This window comes from Rhamphochromis sp. 'chilingali', assembly GCF_963969265.1.
Source record: "Rhamphochromis sp. 'chilingali' genome assembly, chromosome: 21".
Taxonomy (NCBI): Eukaryota; Metazoa; Chordata; class Actinopteri; order Cichliformes; family Cichlidae; genus Rhamphochromis; species Rhamphochromis sp. 'chilingali'.
In genome coordinates, this window is record NC_137949.1 from 14,349,091 (window position 1) to 14,372,445 (window position 23,355).

The 23,355-nt window shown below is 40.8% G+C and overlaps 1 protein-coding gene across 5 annotated transcripts in view; it reads right to left on the reverse strand.

Moving 5' to 3' along the window:
* Positions 1–23,355, reverse strand: part of lrfn5a (leucine rich repeat and fibronectin type III domain containing 5a) — a gene marked incomplete at its 3' end in the record, with an annotated part of 141,783 nt that overhangs the window by 44,795 nt on the left and 73,633 nt on the right. For 4 of the 5 annotated variants that reach the window (XM_080871197.1, XM_080871195.1, XM_080871196.1 and 1 more), the window contains one exon: positions 18,770–18,886. Of the gene's footprint in view, positions 1–13,508; positions 13,625–18,769; positions 18,887–23,355 lie in introns of all 5 variants that reach the window. The other variant, XM_080871198.1, reaches the window with a different exon arrangement.

A 23,355-nucleotide genomic window follows, 5' to 3' on the forward strand; every position in this document is an offset into this window, starting at 1 on the left:
ATCTTAGTGTTACGTGTTGGGTTCCCAACAATATGCCCCATAAAACAGTCTGCTTCATAGAAGAATAAAACACTTTGTTTTACGGTGTTTAATTTTTGAATTTCTTCTAATGTTTTAAACCGTCCAGCTTCACCTCCTGGTCAGCTGGTCCGGTAGCTGACATGGAATCACTCACAAGTGTCTGCACCAGCTGCAGAGTCTCCTGTCAAAGATGCCTAATGGACACACTTAGTTGAGAAAGCTTTATTGAACGGGACTATTTCCTCTTCCGTTACTCTAGCAACTGAAAGCATTGCAATATGAGGCATAATTTTAAATGAATGCATGGGTGTTATCTGACAGCAGCGTAGGAAACTGATCATTTCATAAGGAATAATAAAATGCAATAAAGCTGCATTTTTCATTACTAAAATGCATTGAAAGGCTGCCTAGAACACTCACACATACGTTGAACCATTCACTCACTTTTAGCAGTCACTTTTTCTCCATCATTATGTGCGTTCAGATTTCATAATTAAGTGGCTATTTGCGTATGTCGGCACTCTAATGCTAGTCTGGAAATGCCTTTTTTTGTGCCAATAAAGTACCTTTGATTTGAATGGATGAAGACAGAGCAGGGAGAGAGAGAGAAAGACAGAAAAAGGTGGGAGGATGACAAACAGTTTCCATCATCATCCTCCAGGCAAGAGGAGGCTGCACGCTTATATAAGAATACACATGCAAAACACACACACATGCATTTGAATGCGCACAACAACATTGTTTTTGTTTGTTTATATGCAGATCAGTAAATGGGGCTGGCCTACAGAGCAAAATGTTGTGGGAGGGCATGGCAAACATATTATGGCATTAGCTTGTAATGACACTTTGTCGGTCTGTGTGTGTGTGGTATCTGAAAATAGCCTGCATGAGAGCACAACGTGGAATGTGGAAGCATTACACTCTGGTCTCACATATCGCATGTGCCTGTCTGTCTCCCATCTTATTTTCTACTGCACTGCACTAGTGCATTTGACAGATAAGATTGCAGAAAATGTGCATGTGTGTATTTCCCTGTGCACATGTGTGCATGTGTGTAAGGCACTTGAAAATGATAATCGAGAAGCAGTCAACTTTAGTCTTCCAAGGAATTAAAGATAAAACAGCAATATTCTTGCTGGAAAACCACAGCTTGCAAATCTAACAGAAAGGATATTTCCTAGAGGAGTAGAAGCTTCTTCTTCCCAAATTCTCCTCCGTCCCAGCACTAGGCCCTCACATCTCAACTATTGACTTTTCTCTGTGTTGGTGCAGAAGCAATCAAACAGCTACAGCCTTTAACAATCCCCAAACCAACAGCGTCTGCAGTTCTGAATGTAACCTTGAACGTCAATTGCTTCATTTTTAAAAAAAAGAATTTCATCTTAAAAGAAGATAATCAGGTTTCAGCTTATTATATTGCAAATATGGATGTGTCTCCATCCTTTAATCACATAGGGAACGAATAATAATAAATATCCAAAGCTACACCACAAAATATGTAATTGGCCAAAAAGTGATTTTATTTCACCCAAGCAGTTCAGATACAGTTAATTGGTTTATGTTGATGAATAATACTTAGTATAATATGTAACTTTATTCTTTTTTTAAGCTTTATTCCATAACAAAATTCCAAAATGGCATCTTACATGTGCAACTCTTAGTATCATATAGTATGCATGTTTCCAAGACTTTGTCAGATCTAGCAAATGAAGCTTTGAGCAAAGCTGCGATTTGGTTTTTAAATAACATCTGTGCAATGATTCGGTGTTATTTGGCAGCATAAACAAGAAAATGTTTAACCACGACTGCAAGCATATTCTACAAATGCTTAAGTGAGTTACACATTCAAGAAAGCAAATCCTCACGCTTGTATGCCTACTGTCAGAACTGTTTGTTTTGTGATTCGGTCATAGTGTGTGGTGTTTTATACTACTTTTTACCTACATGACAAAGTGGGGTAATTAGTAATGGTTACTAATGCTATTATTATTATTTTTTTTAGTTTGACAACACAAAATAAAAATAATCATAATTTAAGTGTTTACTGAATGTCTTATTTGTATTATTTGTGTATAACCCAGTAATTACCAACATTATGTTTTCATTTATAGACATTAGTTACCTTACATCCCTGAGGGAATCAATAATACAATACTGGGATCTCTGTCAATAGTCAAACCAGCTATTGTCAGTCATCAGTGTGAAAGCTGATTGCAAATTATATCTGTCTAAATACCTCAGATTTAGTCACTGAGTTTCAGTTCTCATCTATACTTCTATGTTACCCCTATTATTTAGGCAACATTTAAATAGATAAATAATGCCCTGCCTATATATTTTATACTTATTAGGTTGTTGTCATAGTGACACACCTCGTTTTTTTTTTTAAATTTGATTTCTGTAGCCACACTTTGCTTTCCTGTCATCTTCATGCTGGTCTTATCTTTCACCTTATAACACATTTCTTTCTTTGACATTTTCATGACGTTCTCTTTTGCACATTTTCTGGCATGTAATCCTCGTACAGTAGAAGGTTAATACAAAAAGAATTAAGGGCAACATCCATCACACTAATTTATTCAGTCACTGCCTGATTTTAGGATTTACTTAAGAGTTAAATAGGACTGCACCTTTTGTGCTTTACTTTCTTAAAGGTTCTGCCGTTTAGTCATTTGAATAATGATTTTTTAAGGAAAGCTGAAAGCTGACAATTTAAGTTTTGTTTATGCGCAGTACCTCAGCACAAGCTATTTGGGAAAAAATGCACAAAGTAGAGTTACTTGGTTCGCTAAAAGGTATATAAAATATAAATGAAAATACAGAGCTAAAATACTTCACAGTGAGAGGTTATATAACCAATGGACTACCTAGTTTATCCTGCATCTTGGTGTTATCCAAGTTACTAAATAAAGAATGTTCATATCTCTTTCCCCCCCTGTGAGTGCAGCTGGAGGATGTACCAAAGACACAGTTTAAGTTTGAAAAAGACTATGCTAAATACTGGTCTCCAGCCAGGCCACTGAGATGTTTACTTCATGGAAAAAAGCTCTCTCGCTCTTGTAATTTTTAACTAACATTCTCAATAAGAAATGAGATACAGAGAGCAAAAGAGGAGGGACGGATAGACACAAACAGGTAGGACTGTAGCGTGCAAGCAGTCTGTCGCAGTGGATATTGTATTTGTCTGTGTGGGGGCTGAGGGTGGGATAAATAATTTATAGTCATCCAAACATGAGCACACTCTTACATTATTTACATGCAGTACATTTAACACCCAATCACACAGAAACGCTAAATTTAATGTGCTCTGCATTGGGAAAAAAAGTGAAAGAGATGAAATATTAACAAATGCACGGTAAGTGTACAGCAACAAAGAGAAAGGCACAAGAAGGAAAAACGAAAGGAAGAAAGAAAGATTAAAGGTGAATCTCAGTAAAGACATGGCCAGAGGAAATCCGCCATGTGAGGAAAATATTAAACTTGCACAGACCTTTGTCTCAGTGTTTACCTTGCTCCTTGGTGTCCCATCGTGTCATAGTAATAAAAATAGTAGTAGAGTACTTCAAAGTGAACAGGGGGTGAGAGTACTGTGGTCAGGTCATCTGTGGTTTTTCACTGCTTCTTTTTCCCCAAAGCTGATAGTACACAAGCAACAATTTTTAAATATAATTCCAGAATTGACTTAGCCATACAGAGACCAGCATTAAACAGGCCAGTGGTTAAATCCAGAACAATGTGGTTGTACCAGCCATTTCCCAGGTGTCAGTGTGTGTAAATGTAAAGTAGGTTTTTTAGCTGAAGGGAAAATAAATACACTCTTTGCTCTGAAAATAGCTATCTGCTGTTTGTTGCATTTCCCAAACCACTTCATTTAATTTCATTAAATTTAAAGATTAAAATGGTCTTAATGATGTTACAATTAATATTAAGAGTTATTCATATAGGACTTCTTTGTAACAGTTACAGAAATTACCTATGATTGATAATGCCTTATCTATATCCACCACATTTCATTATACTTTTTATAGATTTTATATTTAGATAATGGATCCCTTTAAATGATATTGGTTGATTAACATTGATATTGCCATAATTTTCTGACGTGCTCTATTTTACTTTTGGACTAAGATGCAAAAGTTGCACGGAAAAATATGAAAAGTGAGTTACAAACATCTTACAACAAGGCCTCAAGTCATAGTCGATATGCATGTATGTATGTGTGTGTGAGAGTGGATGTGCTATGTTGCCTTTAATGTGTGACAGACTTATCAAGAGCCACTGGCTAATCACTTCAGTATCTAGGTTAAATACAGATCAATGGTGTATGTGTGAGTCTCAGTGTGTCTGTTTTCATGTGTGTACATATAAAAATATGCACAAACAATCAACAATTAGACTAAATACAGCTTGTGTTTGTGCGTATGCGTGCTTACATTAGCTGTGGCATAAAAATACATGCACGCCTATTTTTATACCAGGATTTATACACACTTCACAGCATCTGAGAGTGTGACTAATCTAAATTTATCCATCAAAAGCTACTTGTCAGCTCACAGTCATAGAATGATTCAGTGACTGAGGTGAAAGATGATGATGATGTTTGTGTGTGCAAAAAAGACTAAGCTTAAAAATCTCACATCTTTTAGAATATATGTCAGAGACAGCCCCATAATAACTGGAGTTAACTGTTTTGTACTGTTTTTTTTATGAAGCAATCTCTCGTTACGTTTTGCCCACATTAATTAATAAAAAGAAAAATAAGTTGCTTTACCAAGTAGTTATACTTTTATATAAATTGATATAGATCAATTATATGGCCATATGCAATGGCACATACAGCTAAACAGGTTTACTGACCAAAAATAAATCTTTAAAAAATGTTTAAATAAGCATTTTCAGAAGGTTGGTCATGTGTTGTTTTGGTTTTTTTTTTGTCTAAGCATATTTGTTTAGATCTGATTCAACAACATCTGTGTTTACTCACTGCATCTAGCAGCTTTGATTAAGGTGAAGCAAAAAAAAAATATATCATGATTTTCCTGTGGTTTTCTGAATGTCATTCTGGGCAAGAAAAAGTAGATTTGTTATATCTGAAAATTCTCCCAAGCAACTCTTATTCATAGAGCCTAAGGTTATTAATTTTGGACTGACAGTTGGTGAGGTATTACCTATACATCTATATGCCCACAGCAACCCTTATCCATCATTAAGTTGCAATAGCATAAGGTTGACATGAGCTATGTAAGGTACGGTAAGCGATACCATTTGAGAAGTCATAATTTAACTTTTGTCAGCAAATGTATATTTTAGAAGCAGGTATTAAGCATTCTTCCTTCTTTTCATTAACTCAAACTTAGAAAATCTTCCTAGAAAGTCTTTATCTGTAGCTAATCCTGGGCTCGCATGCACACGAGGCAAGCTAAGCAAATCGGTTAGGTCGTTCCTGTCACAAACAGCCTTTTACAGGTTCTTTTGAGGGATTTCAAGCCACTCTCAGGCCACATGAGGGCTAAATGTTCTTAAATTTCTGATCTCTGACCAAATGTCTGAACATCTTACTTTCCCCTTTAGTATGAGTCCTGCCACACAAAGGAGGAGGCTTGGTTTGATCCCCATCCGATTCTTTCAGTCACTAGCAACTGCAAGTGAGAGTTGAAATGAGCCCCTAATGTTCCCTCAATGGTCCAGTAGATCCTCTGCATTACTGTTGATATCACTCCATTTCTTTTTGACTTTTGCTTGAGAATAAGAAACCAAGATACTTGAAGCAGTAAAACTGGTCTGAAAGGCTAGGCAGTGATGATTTATGTAGTGCAGCGAAGAAGGTTAAACATAGGTTCAGCATGTTTTATTTTTTTAACTTCTCCCAAAGGAAGAGCTTGGATTTATGCTTGTGGTCTAGCATAGTGTCTTTGGAGGCTGTGGCACTCAGCGGCTCCACAGTGTGGTTCTACACTGATGCTTCACCTCTGAGACTTCTCAGAAATGCAGATTATTGGCTAAGTGGCCGATTCCAAGGCTTCCAAGGCTGTAGATACTCACACAGAAGTTGCATATGCCACTTAGCAACACACTCTCACCATTCAAGCTAGAGAGGTGTGGAGGTGGTGGGCTGGAAGGTCATGATAGCAAGCAGATTATGTTTCTCTCTCCTAGGCCTTGTGGTTTTACAAGTCCATACAGTAAAAGCAGATCCATTGCAAATGTGCCCAATGAAGTTGTGCCTCTCAGATCTGGAGTTCAGCTCAAGGAGTTCCCTACAGAAAATGGTGGTTGCCTCCAGGCAGCTATGGTTAGCCTTATGCTGGTTGGAAAGCAAAGAGAAATTCAGCAGTGAAAGTGAAGCGAAGCAAGTGATGCGTCTCCAATTGGTGGTGACAGATACATCCTTGGACAGTGTGAAAGACGTACTGAATCAGTGTCCTAAAGCTACGGGAAATGCTTTATCCTTTCTGTCACTTCTGTCCATATATTTAATACATCAAGGTATTGCTAGTATGTACAGAATACAAAAGTATGAGAGTGGGCCGTATAGTTGAAGCATCTCACATCGACATCCTTTATTCTCTAAGCTGTTCGGGTTCCAGCCTGGTGAATGGACACTACTAAAATGTTCACTACTAATGCTCATCGTCAGCATTTTTATCAGCACAGCAGCAGAAGACAGCATCATATTTTTATGACACTGAAAGCTGTTTTTGTCCAGTGTGCATCCTGCCTTTTGCCTTTCTGTCATTTTAGCTCTGGCAAACCCCAAATCCCTTAACCCTGACTAGATGATCATTACATAAACAGATTAAAGAATGCAGCAAAGCAAAATAAAAAGTTAAATTAGGTATTTTTAGCTCATTCCCATCCCTTATTCCTTTTGATTCTTTGGCTGTCTTTCTTCTTCAACCATCTGCCCCATGATAGCTTTGTTAATTGCTGATGTATGTGGAAAATTTAGACAGGAGATGCTCTGCTGCTGCACATGTATGGGTGTAGATGACTTTATTCTTTAGAGAAATGTATTGTGAACTCCCTGAACGGAAAATACACTTCCTACACTTTCTTAATGAAGGAACTGTGTGTGTGTGTGCGTTTGTGTGCTGTAAAACCATGCATATGACAGCAAAAGCTATCAAGTACATCTTGACAGTTAAGTCTACATAGTTTGATGAATGTCAGAGTAAAAAAACAAATCATATAATAACATGAAGCTAATTAAATATGAGACTTCACGCATAATTCACCAAAGCAGAACTGAAAAGCTTCATACGATCTTGCTACTTTCTATATGCATCTAAACGGGCCTTTAAATTCCAGTAGCACTGCCTCCGATCTGTTTACAGTTTGACAATCTGTTGTAGCAGGCATGAGAAATCTGGCCAAGGGGGCTACAGAAAACACAAAAACCAGAACACAAATCAACATAATAAGTAAAGGCAGAATTACAACTGATATTCAGTACAGGCAAGAGACCAAAGAAACCTGAATAACAGATCATTAAAAGAGCAACATCAAAAACAGTCATATTGACCAAGAGAACCTTGTCAGTATGACTGTTTCTGCCCTTTGAGTGCTGTTGAACCTATGAATTTTAGATGACGACTCTTTGGGAAACATATAAACTTGGATTTAACATCAACTTAAGTTGTGTTAAATGGGACTGAAGCACAGAGGGTTTGTACAACTTAACAAACAGACAGACATGTTCATTAATGCAGTTGAGAATGTTCCCCATTTCAGTTAAAGTACGTAAATCTTTTCCAACAAGAGCTGGAATCTCATTTGTGGTTGCATCCGAGTAAGAAGGATTTCTTATTTAAGTGGTTTTTGAAAGGTAGGACCTTTTTAAGGTTGAACGACTTATGAGCTGGCTTCTTCAGGGCAGAAAATTTACATTCTTTACTAACAGATAGTGGCACAGCATTTGTTTTTTTGTATGCAAATTCCAATACCACCACCTTTTTCTGAGGTGGTCACAGTGAAACAGACTGAATCTGTAATTCAATGATTCTGTAAATTAATGCAAAGTCTGTAATTAGGTTTCTAAGCCAAGCTTCAAACAAGAATATCATTAGCTGATGATTTCACTCAAATCTTAACCAAACTGAGTTTAGGAAGAGGACTTTGACATTTAGATGAGCAATACAAAGTTCAGATCTGGTTTAAAATCACAAGGAGTACTCAAAGATTTTTAATCTGGACCAGAGATGGGCTCTACGTATCCAGAGAAAAGCAGCAAGAAAAACAATGAAGCATTTTCTTTTCACTGATTTTAGTAGTAATACAAAAAGATTTCGCCATAGCCCGAAACCCTTACTGTGATCAACCAGTCATTGGAAAAAGGAAGGTCAATAAAATCAGGTAACATGAGATCTCCACTGATGTGTGATCAAGTTTGAAGAGCTTCTGAAAGATTTAAAATTCCAGGTTGTGTGCTTTGAAAGGAAAAAAAAAAGGTTCATTTTGTTTTCCAGGCTGTTCCCGCACCTCACATGGACAGAGAACAGTCAATAAAAGAAAGGAACCATACAGAAATACAAACAGGGAAAGACTGAGAGAGGTAACCTCCAGCCAATGTTAAAGTAGCCAAAACACCTAAGTGCATTTTGCTTTAGCAAGTTTGTAAAGTTTGTTGTTAGACAGTCTGGGGAGAAATCCAAAAATTTTCCAGCTGCTGTATGGAGAAGAGCTTTGGTGAACTATTGTTTGTGTTGTCTCCTCTCAGATTTTTTATGCCATCCATAAGTGATAATGATCTTCTGATTGCTAGCCTCTGGATATTGTTACAGATACAAACCTGAGTATTGTATACCAAACTCAGGCTTGTTTTTTCACAAATCAGTACCACAGAAATGTCTTTTTAACTAGTTTTGGGGATTGTCAGTGCACACCAAAATGCAGACCAGAGTAAAAATGGATAAACACATCATTATGCAGTATGCAAAAGTAAGTTGCAGCTTTAAGTGGAGCACAGGGAAAAAATGGACCTGCTGAAACACCAAAGTTCTCCTTAAATCTCCACAAGAGAACGCGCTTTCATCAATGCAAAATCATGCACTAAGCACTCTTTATATGAAGAATTCAGCATGTTCTTGAATGTATTTCTACATCTAGAGAGAGAGTGAGGTGAAGGATTACTCAAAGAGGCAGAAACAGAGAAAGAGATTTCTAACAAAAAGAAATAGTGAAATAAACAGAAAAAGAAATAGAAAGAAAGACGATGAGAGAAAGACAAAAGAAACCTTGTAATCTCTGGGTGCTCAGCTGAATAAGAAATAAGGGAGAGCGAATGGGACTTAAAGACAATGAAAAGAGATAGGATGCACCAAGCAGGAACAGGAAGGAGAAATATGAGAGGAGAAAAAAAAAAAGAGAGTACACATCAGAGGCCGAAGCTGTAACACAGAGCCAGATATGTTGGTAGAGGCACATTTAGCTCAAGGGAAGGTAGGATTGCTGTCTGCCTGAACACATTGGTTTTAAAAGTAAATGGGGCGTTTGAGTGAAACAGAAATGTGGAGTTTGATGTGCAGAAAGGAAACAGCAAATTTTAAAAGTACACTGGGGAATATAACCAACACTAAGCGTTGTTCTTGTGATGAGAGCATATCCACCCAACAAATTCACAAAGTCAAGTCAAAAATATGCAGTTTTAAAACCTAAGAATCAAGTACTGTGGCCACCATTTTACAAAGGTTTTTGTTGTTGTTGTTTAAAGATTCAGTTAATTATTTAATAATTCTGTTAATTATAATATAATTAATATAATATATTAAAGTATATTATATCCAGTTCAAGGTCAAAGAAGCCTACCCCAACTCTCAGTGTTTTCTGTCCTGGACTGTAGTACCAAGTACAGAAAATCCCCACTTTGGATTTAAAGACCTTTTTGCTGTCAGGGAAAAATTGCTAACCACCAACCTGGAGCTGGATAACCCCACACACCAATAAAAGACTCTTCCGTTTGTTTGATATGTTAGTCCACACCTCTAAGGTGTAGATTAACCAGTGTTGGTCAAATTACTTGAAAATAGTAATTAGTTACTAATTACTTCTCCAGGAAGGTAATCCCATTGCTTTACTGATTACTTATTTTCAAAAGTAATTAGTTACTTTATTACTTAGTTCCATTTAAAAACATGATGCACAGCCTGAATACGTAATAAAGCAACAGACCTTTTAGCCCAATTCTGTTTTTTCTGCATAATCCATCATGTAAAAGTGAATCAAATGGAAAAGTCTTGTTTAAATTTTTTTTTTTTAATTAGTTTTAATCTTTTAATTTTATGCACATTGCATCAAGCAAAAATTAAATTACCGTAATTGTCGGGCTATAAGCCGCTACTTTTTGCACAAGCTTTGAACCCTGCGGCTTTTAGTCAGGTGCGGCTTTTCTATAGATTGTCCATGATTTTTGTCATATCGTAAGACGATTTGTTTTGTTTGTTCCGCTGTTGTACGGCACTACGTTGCCTGGCGGAAGGATCGGGGTTCAAGAGTGGTATGTTGGTCACATGTCCATCCGCCAGGCAACATAGTGCCGTACAAGTAGCGCGAAAAACAAACTTCAAAGTAGCGCTATGCGTTCAGCTGGAGTCGTGGATGATGAGCGGCGATAAACTTGCGAAAAGCAAGTTGTGCTCAACTCTACCGGTGGATTCTGACAGCGTGGAAAAGTGTGCAAACATCCACGATCACCAACGGATTTCGAAGGGCTGGACTGCTGCATGATGAAGAGGAGGACACCGCCACGGCCCTTCAGAGGGTGTTCGACTCCGACACTGACAATGACAATGAGGATTATCTTTGGTTTTGAAAGTGACAACGAAGGAAAGAAGCTGAGAGTGGATGACGAAGCTGAGAGTGGATGACGAAGCCATCCTGAGCCTGTTCGTTTCCGACACTGGAGAAGAGGACTTTGGTGGTTTTAGTGCGCAGGAAGATGGTGGTGAATGACTGACTTTTCTTCTTGTTAAAGCCGTGTCACTGCACCTGAGCCTAAAAGGTAGTCCGAATCTATTTTTCTGGTGTGCTGTAGGTTACTGTTATGTACTACATTTGTTACTCATTTATGAAGCACAGCACATGTGCAAATATGTACCCATAACTTGATTTTCAAAATATTAATAAAAGGGGTGTGTCTCCAAACAGCCATCTCTTTCCTGACAATTCGCTTTGTGCATATTCTCTTACATATGATAAGTCAATATTGAAACACCTGCGGCTTTTGGTCAGGTGCGGCTAATGTATGTACAAAACAGGATTTTCCCCTGATTTTAGCTTGTGCGGCTAATATTCAGGTGCGCTTTGTAGTCCGGGAAATACGGTATATGCAATATATAATTAATATATAATTAAATTGACATTTAAACCTATTTTCTGCATATTCCAGCATATAAAATAAAATAATTTTTAGTTTTTACACTCACTCTTTCAAATAGATGCAAGTAAAACACAGCAAAAAATAAATATAATGAAAGATTCAGCAGCACTAAGCCCTGTCTCTCTTAAATCTCTTTTCATCTGTTTAGCAGGAGTGGGGCAGGTGAAGGTTTGCCCAGTGCTGCAGCAGTCATGTCAGTGTGGGGATCCGGGGGTTTCTCTGTGAATTTCACATTCCTGTGGGGCGTGCTAGGTGCTTGCTCAATGAAATTTAATTTTTCACTGTAGAAAGAAGTTTTCTTCCCACACAGAGTGTACAGCGGACGCTAATGTTTTTGTCACTTCTTTACTGAATCAAACACAAAGGTCAGTATTTCCACGCTTTAAATGCTGTATGGTCGTACTCTCTCCTGCACTCCATATTATCCATTGTTGATCATACGTCATTGTCATGAGGCACTTTTACAAACAAAATCACGGTTTAGTAATGCAGCGTGCTTATGCAAAAGCAACAGTAATGTATTTACTTTTTTGCAATAGTAATCTGTTACTTTACTCATTACTTGATAAAAAGTAATCGTACTACAGACGTTACGTGTAACGCATTACTGCCCATCTCTGAGATTAACTTATACATTTTTATAGTTATTTTTACTTTGTAAAAAATAACCAGGATGAGGACCAGTGTCTGTCCCTAACCTCACTGTCTCTGTCCATCGTTGTCATCCATCATTGGTTTCTAGCCAGCCTGTGGGCTTTCCGTTTAAAATAAATAAGTATGGCTACCCTCACGTCTAGTTTCACATATTCCATTTCCTGCTTCTGCCTACGGTGAACAAGAACAACAGAGAGACAGAGACTTTTAGAAAAGAAGTCAGAAATAATACGAGCGTGTGCGATGTGACGAGGTAGCAATAGAGACAGGAATTCACTTCCTGTACGAAAGATAACAAATCCTGACAGGCATTCTTTGTGAAGAACGGCATTTCTAAATCTCATAAACAAAAAGAAATGGCCTTAATAAAGCAGATACAAAGAGGAAATGAGAAGCTTTTTCTGTTTGATATACATCCTTTAATCTTCGGTATGCAGCCAAACAAACATGTTCCACTTTTAAACATCCAGAAATCACTCCCAAATTAACTCAGTGAACAATATAGGCAGCGTGACTGCTGGCACCTGTCGTGGCAGCTTTATCTTCTTTACGCTTCAAAAAATAAACTCTCTAACATCCAGGTTTCACCTTCCATCGTCCATAAAGAAGCTTTAAGGTGATTAAAGTCATCTTATTCCACATAGTCTAACAGTAAGTGCCTGTTCCAGTCCTTCATTACATCCATATGATTTATTTTTTTGTTTTTTTAATATAGAGATAGCCTTTTTCTTTTGATAACTGATTCATTTAGAACAAAGCACACACTTTAACATGTGTCACAGCTGAGATTTCTTTGATTTTGTTTTCAATTTGCTTGTGTACCTTCAATAAATCATTCCCTTGGTTGGCTATAATGGACATATTCACAAGCTTTTACTGCTTTACGATGTATTGGGAAGATAAATCTTTTCAGTTGTAAAGCTGCATACACAGTGAAAAGGATTTGTTTGTCATGAAGCTGCCTGCTGGTCGCTGTGGACATGCCTTGCTCGGGTCACCTGGGTGACCCTCTAAAGCGTTTACTAGCAGGTCATATGTCAAACGTATTCTTCACTCTTATTGGTAGTCTCTTCAGTCGCTTGCCAGAAAGCTTATCAGGGGTCCGAGTGGCAATTTACTGATCTGCCATTTGACTAGCTGGCAGAATTGGTAGTCTGGTTGTTTGCAGTAACAGGATGGTGGGTGAACAGGTGAAATGAGTCATAGATTAAATAACTGTTTTAATCCAACCTTGATCAGATCCTTATTTTAGACACATACATAAAATCTCAAACTATGTTACATCTATTCACAGTTTATAATTTTCATTTATCTTGTGCAGGAAATGTTCTTGCAATCTCTTTTTTCATTCATTTAAAAGAAAATTACACAGAAACCAGTTTGGAAGTATTCAGCATGACTAACAGCTGCACACAAAACAAAGAGACAGAAATAGGGATTTGTAAACATGACTAATTACCTTAGAGTGTGCGTCCTATGTACCTGCGTCTCCTCTCATGTGTGAATTATACTCCTCCTGTTGTTTTTTTCCTCTTTTATCTCTTCTCCCTGTCCTCTCCCTTTCCCTCCTCACACCTATTATCCCACAGGACCAGAGGCAAGGAAGGCAGGAATAGGTTAGTTGGGTGACCCAGACTATGCCTGGCCCTCAGCTGTTCTCGGCTGCCAAATGTCCCCCTGGGATGAGGGCAGTCCTTCAACTCTCTACTAGAGAGAAGACACATATGCTAAAAGGCCATCACACAGAAAGGTAAGGAGGAGGTTAACAGTAGGAATGCAGTATGATTACACAAAAAGAAAGTGAGGGAAAAATGGAAACATGTGCTGAAGACTTGAAGTGTCAAATGAGAGAAGGAAAAAAGCAAAAGAAAAAAGTAAAAGCATCACATAAAGAGAGCAGAAAGATGTCCATTACAGAAAAAACAAGTGAGGGGGAGAAACGAGAACATGTGACTAAAAGTGTGCCTTACAGGAACATCATTGAAGAAGGTGATGGAAAGGTGAAACCCATCTATCCTTCCAACCTGTCACTTCATTCAGAGCTTCTTATACTTCAGTCATATATTCATTCCCCATTTTATTCCTCCTTCCTCCCCATCCCTCCATCAAGCCAGGTCTCCATTCATCAAAGTGAGCAGGGGACAGGCAGACTCGACTTTGACTTTGATCTGTTTTGCTAAGAAGTCGAGGGCTTCAGTGCAAATGGATACACACACACACACACACACACACACACACACACACACACACACACACACACACACACACACACACACACACACACACACAAGGGTGATCCATCTCTAAGGAAAGCATTCGTTCAAGTCGCTCACAAGAGTCTGCACGGTTGCAGGTTGAATTCCCCAGCTGGCATACAGGCCTCTGAGTGAACTCTAAAGAACTGAAACTGTCACGGCCAGGCGGATCAGCTGCACGCTGATCAGCCCTCTCTGTTTCTCTCTCTCTCTTCCTCTTCTCTCTCGCCGGGGCGGAACTCGCTGTGGGTTCACGCCCTCGGCCCACGCCCTTGGGAGATGAGACACCTGGGTCTCATTAAGGGGAGCAGCATTTAAGCCAGGAGGTGACTGCTGTTCGTCGCTGGATCGTTGTCTACCACGCGTTAGTGAAGTCAAGCTACAGCAAGTTTAGTTAAGAGTGTTTTCCTCTGTGCGTCGTTCTTAACCCTGTCTCCCTGTCTACAGAGCTTCCTGGATTTTTCCAGTGCGATTCCCGTGTGGCAGTGTCGGAGTGTGAACCTGTGATCGTGTCAGTGGATATTCTGAAGAACGCGTGCTTTCCCTTGGACTTCACTGGAGGCCCCTTCTCCCCCCACTCAGCTGTATATAACACCCCCCCCCCCCCCTGCACATTCTTGTATATACACCTGGTGACTTGTAAATAAACCCTTCTTGTGAGCATCAGAACCGGAGTCCTGCGCTTGAGTCCTCCAAACCGTAACAATAACGATCCAGCCATCATGGACTCAGCAGACTCAAATCCCACCCAGCAACCCGTCCTCAACTCTCCAGGCAATTCTGGAACGCCACGAACACATGCTTCGGCACATAAATCAACAACTGGCCGCACTCACGCAAGCCCTTGCTCAACGTCTACCGTCGGTAAGCCCACCCTCACCCCCTCCGTCTGTTTCTCCTCAGCTATCGGCTCCAAATCCATCTGCAGCCGCTCCGCCTGTTTCCCCCACGCCGGCTTCCACAGAACCTCCAGAGCGATCGTTACCAGCGCCGGAGCCTTTCTCGGGTGAGTTCGATAAATGTGGTGGATTTTTGACTCAGATCACACTACAATTCTGTCAGTTACGAAGAACATATGAGACAGATGGGGCCAAAATCGCCTTTATGGTTCAACTGTTACGTGGGCAGGCATTAAACTGGGCGCAAGCTGTGTTAAGAACAGCCCCAGACATTTCTTACGAGGACTTCCTCACCAAATTTAAAAGTGTTTTTGAAAGAGGCACTGGAGCGGAGGGGGCTGCCCACAGACTGTTAAATTTGAAGCAGGGGAGGCGGAGCATGGCGGATTTTTCGGTCGAATTCTGGACCTTGGCCGAAGAAACTGGCTGGGGGCAGTCGGCATTGATAAGTACTCTCTTGAATAATATTTGTGATGAGTTAAAGAGAGAACTGATGATGAGAGATGTTCCTAAGACCCTGTCTGATGTGATTACACTATGTGTGAAGATGGATGAGCACCTACGGGCGCGTCGGGGAACCGGAAACTACATTTCCCAGAGGCCCCCGGGGCGCATGGAGACGGCAGGTGGGGGCGCGCCTAGCGGCAGTCACTCATCGGACAGCATGGAAGAAAGTGAACAGCCCATGCAACTGGGCCGCTCCAGACTGTCGCCCAAGGAGCGGTATCGTCGCTGGAGAGCCGGTGAGTGCTTTTATTGTGGCCGCAAGGGCCATATTGCCATGGATTGCCAGGCGCGGCCAAAAGACAGCGCCCGCCAGTAGTGAGGAGTGTACGGGTGGGCGAGGTCACCTGTTCACAGTCTCCTCCTCGTCTCATGATTGCGGCTAAGCTAACGATTCGTCTCAAGACTCATTCTCTCGACGCTCTGATCGATTCCGGGGCAGAACAGAATTTTATTGATGCCTCGCTGGCGCTAAAATTAGGTTTTAGCACGGAGCCTCTGTCTCATTCACTCAAAGTCACAGCCCTTAGTGGCCAGCGTCTTCCAGACATTACTCATATCACGGAACCGATTTCCCTGACTCTTTCTGGTAATCATGTTGAAACCATACAGTTGTACGTCTTTAAAGCCCCGCTCACACCACTAGTCTTGGACTATCCCTGGCTATGTCAACATAACCCTGTGATTGATTGGAGGAAGGAAAGTATTTCGGGGTGGGGGGAGGAGTGTCACATGTCCTGTTTAAAAGCCGCCACCCCCGCCATGAGCCTACCACCCAATAAAACTATTTCAGAACCGCCTGATCTGTCCTCCATACCGTCTGTTTATCACGACCTGGCGCAAGTGTTTTGTAAAGATAAGGCACGCTCCCTTCCCCCTCACCGGCCGTACGATTGTGGGATTGACCTCCTCCCAGGCGCGCCGCTCCCGACCAGTAGGTTGTATAGCCTGTCTCGACCGGAGCGGGAAAGCATGGAAAACTACATCAATGAGTCACTTGCCGCTGGTCTCATTCGCCCCTCGTCATCGCCTGTTGCCGCTGGTTTCTTTTTTGTCACCAAGAAAGATAAAAGTTTACGGCCCTGTATTGACTATCGCGGCCTCAACGCCATCACAGTTAAAAACAAGTATCCCCTCCCTCTGCTGAATTCCGCGTTCGAGCTTCTCCAGGGTGCCACCGTCTTCACAAGTTGGACCTGCGCAACGCCTACCATCTGGTCAGGATTAGGGAGGGAGACGAGTGGAAGACGGCTTTCAATACTCACCTGGGCCATTTCGAATATCTTGTGATGCCTTTCGGTCTCACCAATGCTCCAGCTGTGTTTCAGGCTCTCGTGAATGACGTGCTTCGAGATTTCATCGACCATTTCGTTTTCATTTACTTGGATGACATCCTCATCTTCTCCCGATCTGTCGCCGACCACCAACGCCATGTCAGGCAAGTCCTTCAGCGTCTCCTTGAAAATCGTCTCTTTGTTAAAGGGGAGAAGTGTGAGTTTCATGTCTCCACTGTTTCCTTCCTGGGCCACGTCATCGATCGGGGTGACCTCAAGACTGATCCCGCAAAAGTTCAAGCCGTTGTTGCCTGGCCGACCCCTTCTAACCGGAGACAGCTTCAAAGCTTTCTGGGGTTCGCGAACTTTTATCGGCGCTTTGTTCGCGACTACAGTAAACTTGCCCTGCCCCTGACCCGTCTTACTTCTCCCAAGGTTCCCTTCTGCTGGGATGAGCTGGCTCAACGAGCATTTGCCCATCTGAAGGACCGCTTTGTCTCAGCGCCCATTCTCGTCCAACCCGATCTCGACTGGCAGTTCATTGTGGAGGTGGACGCCTCGGATGCTGGAGTGGGGGCGGTGCTTTCCCAGCAGCAAGGAGGTAAGCTGCATCCCTGTGCCTACTTTTCACGCCGTCTCACCTCCGCAGAGAGCAACTATGATGTGGGAGATCGAGAGCTACTAGCCATCAAGCTAGCCCCGGAGGAGTGGCGCCATTGGCTAGAGGGCGCTGCCCAGCCATTTGTGGTCTGGACCGATCGCAAGAACCTGGAGTACATTCGATCGGCAAAACACCACAACGCCAGGCAAGCCAGGTGGGCCCTGTTTTTTACTAGATTCCAGTTCACGATCACTTACAGACCCGGTTCCCGTAATGTCAAGCCAGACGCCCTCTCACGCCAATTCGCCGCCTCCGAAGACAATAAATGACATGACAATAAAGTTTACTTTGACTTCAGCAGCAAGCAGGCGCACCGAGGGCTCTCGCGCTCACTTTTCGCGTATAGAATTTCGAAAAAAACATTGGTGCAAATGATAAGACTGTATCATGATGTCTGGTGTTTTCGTGTTTGTTGGTTTGTTTTTATTTTCTTTTATTTTGCGAGTTGGTTATTAGATGCTGCTCCAGCCAGCCAGAGAATCGCCCCCCGCCCCGCCCTCTCCTCCCTGTGCCGCAAGCAGCAGGCGCACCTCGCAAACGGAGGGCGCCCTTACTCCCAGCAAATGGGCGATAGAAAACCGATCAGTGCCTGTACCATTCCCAATATGCGCTGGCATGATGTCGGGGCAGCATGAGTACGAGCAATTTTTTTTTCTGCCGATGCCCGTGATGCCGCCCCCCACCATGATGCCGCCCTGGGCAACCGCCCATGTCGCCTGTATCAAAAATCACTACTGGTTGTAGCAAACAAAACTAAGAGGATTTTTGTCCCCATTCTAAAATTCATTTTTTGGGGAATTTTACTTTTTGCTGACACGTGAAATATTTATACCATTAGAATGTGTCCAACAGGATATATTAACCATACAAAGGACATATTTTTATATCAACTAATTGTGGTTATATAATGGCTATCAATCTAGAACTGTCGGCACAGCATTTTCCTATTAAACTGTTCCTGTACATCTGATAAAATTTTGGCAAGACAACTGTTTCTTTTTGTTCGGGCTTTATGATAGGCCAAATTACTGGCCTTTCAGTTTATATGAGAATGCCAGCAATTTCAAGCTCATGGCAAGAAAAAACATAATATGTATTTTTTTTTAAATTACAAAAATACTTCTTACCTTTAGAGATGTAAATGCTGATGAAACGCCGCAGGATTCACATGTTACCACGGCTACCACAGCTACAGCATCATGGATGAAGGTACAGGTCCAAAATTTTCTGCTGGGTTTTTCTCACTATAGAGGTAAAAAAAAAAAAAGACATCATTACTGGACTTGAAAAATAGTGAATATAAATAGAATTGAGGGTTTCCATGCCATATTTTGCCTTTAAGATCTTTAGTGGCTTTTTTAAGTGTTTTGGCCTACAGTGTAGCTGTGGTGTACAGAGTTCCACACCAATGATTGGCTTCCAAAACAGTCTAATTTTATATAAATTGCTTGGCTGGCCTTTAACTGAGAACTAAAGAGCTGCAATTGTGCACCACTGAACCAGGAGGAAGTGTGCTAAGGTGAGTGCCCGTGTCGCATAGACTGATCCTACCACACAGGAAATGTGCTCTCATACGCTGCTGTGACTGGATATCAATGACTTGAACAACCCAGACCATTGATCCAGAGATATCTCTCTCTCTCTCTCTCTCTCCCTTCCTTCCTTGCTTGCTTTATCCCCTCCCAGTTTCTCTTTAAATTCCTCTCCTCTGTCTTTTATCCTGCTTTTCCATATGGATTTTTTTCCTTTTTTGCCCCTTGCTTCACTCCTTTCCTCTATCCTCCCCCTCCCTCTGTGGCTCTTGCTTTTCAGCTTTCCTCCTTCAAAGGACAGAGGACACAGCTGAAACAAAGGCTGCCTGTATACCAGCTGAGCCAGCAGGATGGAGGGAAGGAGGGAAGGATGAAGGGATGAAAGTGAGGCAAGCAGGAAAGAATGAGGGCAAAGAGTAAGGTGGAAGAAGGTGGAAGGGAGGGGTGTAGGACAGGGCTAAGAAAACGAAGGCACAAGTGTGTGTGTGTGTGTGTGTGTGTGTGTGTGTGTGTGTGTGTGTGTGTGTGTGTGTGTGTGTGTGTTGGGGGAGGGGTGCAGGCTGTGCCAAGAGACAGAGTGATGAAGCAGGGATGGAGGTTTTAAAAAAAAAAAAGGGGGGCAAAAGGTATGTGAAAGAGAAAAGATGAAGGATAGGCGAAGACAGAGACTGATGGAGAGAGATTGCTCTCACATCAAAAGTGTGTATCAGTCTGTATCAGCAATATCTCTCTCACACACACAGACAAACACACTCACACACAAATCTGCCACAAGCGCAAACACATGTACTTCATTTTATCTACCCTTCTCAAATCAACCCATTGGATTGCTATCACAGGTTTCAACACAATTTATTTATTTATCATTGTTGTCTCATTGACATAAATGTTTACTGTACAGATACACCGAAGACAAATATATATTTTTTATTCACAGTTCTTAAGATGACCTTGGAAAGGAAAAGGAAACTTCTGTAGAGAGATAAAGTCTCTTTGTCAGCAAATCTGCCACTGGCAGCAAAAGTGATTGACTTGTGTTAACATGCACAATCGCACAATCCAATGCATGCAAGGCAATGAGCCCTATCTAGTGGGCTCATGGGGAAGGAAAAAAAACGCATGTTTTAGTAAGCACACAGTATCATCTATCTCTGATCCTTTTTTTATACTGTATGTTTTGTTGCTGAATAAAACAAATTACTGAATGATTGATTCAGTGTGTTACTCATCGTCTGTTTCCTCCCCGAAATATTCATTTATTAATCAACTTCTGAATTCTGCTACCCTGAAAATGACCCTGAGGGAGGCACAACTACGAATACAGAGTGGAAAGTGTTCCAATTAATTTGCTTGTGCAGCAGAATCTCATCCAAGGCTCTTATGTAACTTCATACTAAACTTATTAGCGCAGCTACTTACAGACACAAACAGACAAATAAAAGTCATCTATGGAGTCAGGACTTTCTCACCTTACTTTAACCCTTTCCTTACTGACCATCCCAGTCCCCAGCCAATTTAACAGAGAATAATTTAACCCCACTCATGATTATAAACCTGTCATTACGATTTGATTTACAGTTTCAAATGGGTGCAGTTTAAAATTAAAAGTGTAAATAGTGATCGGTATCAAATTCTGCAAAAAAAAAAAAAAAAAAAAAAAAAAAAAACCAAACAAACAAAAAAAAGGTTCCTTCAAAAGGATAGTTTGATATGCAGTTACGACTAACTTCAAAATTCTCTCACTCACCTTTAAAAATTCCAGTGAACAGCATTATACAAACTGTGAATCAATACATTTACTTTAGATTCCAAGCTTGACAAGACAACCAGTCCAGCTCATTGAGCCAGCATCCTGGTGAGACTACATTAACTCCACCTTAGTCTGGAGTTTGCATGGGTGCATTTATCTTTAATGAGGCCTGGATACCCAGGGTGAAGTGCCATAGCAACTTTGTTCAACATGGGTTCCCCATGATGTTAAAAGCTTTGAATGATCCCAAGGTGAAAAGAAGAATTCCAATTTGTCAAGAGAAAAAGGGATCCTAAAAATATTTGCTTTTAATTATTCAATATCTTATGTAACTCCAAACCAGGAAATGCCATAACTAGGCTGAACAGCCACAGGATGTCTTCGGAGTTACAGTTTGTTTATTCTGTATTTTAGAGTTCACAGTATGGGCAGCATAGTGAGATACCACAGACATCAAAGATTTCTTGTAGTCAAAGCCAGGAGGTGTGTACCAGCAAATCACTGCAATATGATGTCATGATGTCATTCACAGTGGAAAAAATGTTAGAAAACGTCTTTATGGTTTCATAGTTGACAACCGTACAGCTTTAAGTATTCATTTGCATATTAGTTTACTTGATTCAGACGTACATCTTTTAGTTACCAGCATGACTCTCATAATTGGATCTTGTTCGTTAAACAATATTATTTCCTGTTATGTTCTGAAATGGGACCGATGATGTTATTTTTCCAACTCCCTTTCTCCTAGAGTAGCTTTGCATGATTCACGGTTCAAAATTCTTCTTTTGTCCTTTACATCAGTCCTTGGTGCAGCCCCTCAGTTCATCCACTATCTTAAAGAAGTTTTAGTTCCTTTCCTAGCCTGCCTTCAAGCAGCTGATTGTTGCAAACAAAAGGTTTGAACAGCTGGATTTCTTTGCTCACTGACATCATACAAACCTACAAGTAGAAAAAATAAAGACTGAGCATTTAGAGCACTCTGTAGCCTGAGCTGTCGGCTCAAAGGAATTAAATGTAAATACCCTGATCTTATTATTGGTAACTGTTTGAATCACTGTATCGTCATCATTGAATCAGTATATAGAATAAATAAAGACGGGCATAATGTTTGTTCAAATAATGTGTTTCGTCATTTAAACACTAACTCCAGCTACACCTGCAACTCCACACTCCACTTACCCATTATGGATGATGTGTGGTAGATGTTTTGGGTCGGATAGACTTCTGTATGCACAGACAGGTTGTGGTCAAATCTTTAAAGTTTGCTTCCAGTGAGTATAACTGTGGAAGCAAAAGTGCCAAGCATAATAAAGCCCTGTTTATGCAAGTTTACTTGTGTGCGTGAGTCTGTGTGTGTGTGTGTGTGTAACGCTTGACTGAGTCCATGGATAGAACCCATTGCCAGCCAAGCCAGCAAGTCACTCTTCTGAATTATTGAAACAGGTCAGTAGGCAAGAGGACAACAGCGTCTGTACGTCTGTGTTTGTGATCGTCTGTCTGTGCACAGCAGTGCACTGCAAATTCAGAGCTTAAGCTTTCTGCTGTCTTCTATAGAGGGAATTAATGGCTGTGCCTTCTATTCACTAAGATTATAAATAGAAAACAAGTCAACATTTTAACAAATGCAAAATGCTGCAAACAGAGGATTAGGTATGTTGAAAATAGTTATACGCCTTGAATACAGAGCTCTATCGGAAAACACTTACCTGGAAAGTAAAAACACCTGGGATGACCTAAAAAGTGCTGATATTTCTCAGTCACATTAAATTCACGAGAAGAAGCTTCAGAGCAGCTGTGCTCTTTTCTGTTCTTGCTGTTGTCCTGTGCTGTTTTTCTGTCCAACCAAACAGCAGCCAAAATAAATAGTGCAGCAGTATAAATACCAAGGGTAACCAATGTTCCTAGATGAGATAAATATAAAGAAGCCAGACAGCACTTCTGATCTGTGCTGCTGTGATACTTAACGCACCAATGGAACAGATGCACAAACAAGTTGTTGGACTTTGTTTTTGGCTTTTTTTGTCCTGGAAAAAAGGAAAGGAAAAACATTACTTTTCTTTTAACCCTTTACAGCCGATCGGAGCGGGCACGCTCTGTTTTGCGTAACTATTTTTAAATCCCGGTAGCTCTGCAACCAAGTAAGCTAGCGCAATAATTTTTTTTGCATATGAAACTGGAGGAGTTGTACTTACATCTTATGCCATCAGCTTGTCCTAGGTCACAGTTTCCTTCCACATATAGCTTTGCAAAAACTGCATAAAAATCACTTGCAGCAACAAAAACATGATATTCCAGAAACACGCTTCGCCGATCCATCAGCTGTTTGTAACACTTCCTACGTCCATCAGCGCGAACTATCACATGACCGCATGACCTGCCCGAAACCGGAAGTGACGTCATTTTGCGGAAATGTAGTTTTTTACGATCGGGG